The sequence below is a fragment of the Sinocyclocheilus grahami genome, unplaced genomic scaffold (genome assembly GCF_001515645.1).
Source record: "Sinocyclocheilus grahami isolate Dianchi unplaced genomic scaffold, SAMN03320097.WGS_v1.1 scaffold251.1, whole genome shotgun sequence".
Taxonomy (NCBI): domain Eukaryota; kingdom Metazoa; phylum Chordata; class Actinopteri; order Cypriniformes; family Cyprinidae; genus Sinocyclocheilus; species Sinocyclocheilus grahami.
The window spans coordinates 581,835-583,356 of record NW_015505430.1 but is presented as its reverse complement, the minus strand read 5'-3'; the positions used below and the strand labels follow the sequence as shown (position 1 = coordinate 583,356).

Below are 1,522 nucleotides of genomic sequence, written 5' to 3'. Positions count from 1 at the left end.
CAATTGGTGGCTGACTAAATACTTTTTTGCCCCACTGTAGGTTTTCTAAAAATCAAATTTAACACTGTAAAAAAATGTTTTTCGAATTTGTAAATAAAACAAAGATTATTGGAGTACAAAACACTGTTTCAGTCTTTCTAGCTCAAAATTTCACGTTTAATTCAGTGTTGTCGTTTCTTTGTAAATATTTGTGAAATTGATTAGCAATGTCCGAGTGAAAATGGTTTCAGAGTAAATCCTACTCCTTTTTTTCAATGCAGTGTTATTAAATGATTAGCTTTTTAGCTATTGGCTCAGATTATCTTAAAGTGTGATCTAAGCATGAATATCCTTTACTGGCTGTTATATATCCAGTATAGAATAAAACTAAACCGATAAACAAACAATAAATAAATAAACTCTCTTATATCGGCAGGCAGATAACTGATATTTGTAAGCCAAAAATGGTTTGCAATATCAACCGTCTTTTTCTTATCAAAAGCACTGACACCACTCATTAGCTTAATACCATCTTTCCATCCATCCAAAACGCAACAGTACATTTTCCATTGCGCATTACTACGCACAACGTCTGCGTTGCTTTTTGCTCGCTTTCGTTTTGCTGGGATGAAACGAGGGACGGTAAGCGTGAAGATGTGAAGGAGGAGAAGATAACGGGGTATCAGTGGGAAATACGCACGTAAGAGAGACAAAGAAAGAGGGAGGGAGAGAGAGAGCGCGGATATTTTGCAAGGCACCCCTGGTGTGAAGCTTGTGCCTGCGCGCTCGCTGCATACTTGTCAGCTGCACGTGCACGGGTAGGGTGAGTACAGTCTGCTTTCATTGTTCTTTACTGTTCTCAGCTAATGCGAGTCCAAACACATTTTAACTTTTGTCAGGTGTTACAGTCAGAAGTTAAAGAAAACGAACGTTGATGTGTCTGCGGCTGCACGTCGACCGAGTTACAGGCGCGTTTCCATAATCCCAGCAGGTCTGTGAGCGAGTCGCATGTTGTGTCGATACGTGAGGTGAAGATTTATCGTGTTAGAGTTGTTTGTGGTCCGTTGTGAATTGTAAAGCTCCAGGGTCATTTAAGAGACTGGCATGCAGTGAATTCTACTGACATTTCAAGCTGTTGGGCATTTTTGTGTAAGGCAGAAGTGAGTGAATGGTAGCTGAGGTGGTTGAAACTGTAACTGGCTCAGTCAGGTGCCCCAGGAGACGCGCTGGCATGTAGGTGGGAACTCCATCATTACTGGGCCAAGGTCTTTCCATACATTAGCCTACATCTGGCTTGGCACTCTTTCTCTTCTCTCTGTCCCCGTTCCTCACTGTACTGTATGTCTTTCGTACACAACGTATTTATTGTAATGCATTCAGATATCTACTAAATATCGTAGTGTTCCTTTAAACAAAAATATGCAAAAACTATTTAAAGAGACAGTTCACCCAAAAATTTACATTCTGTCATTTACTCACCCTTATGACGTTCCAAATCTGTAGACTTTCTTGCGTCTGTGGAACATAAAAGATCTTTCTAAAC

The 1,522-nt window shown here is 40.3% G+C and overlaps 1 protein-coding gene across 1 annotated transcript in view; it reads left to right on the top strand.

Moving 5' to 3' along the window:
- Window positions 1-529: 529 nt before the first annotated feature.
- LOC107598394 (voltage-dependent calcium channel gamma-7 subunit-like) overlaps window positions 530-1,522 on the top strand; it is a 13,751-nt gene continuing 12,758 nt past the window's right edge. Inside the window, exon 1 of the mRNA XM_016289716.1 lies at window positions 530-802. The gene's annotated coding sequence lies outside the window, so the exon portion shown is untranslated. The remainder of the gene's footprint in view (window positions 803-1,522) is intronic.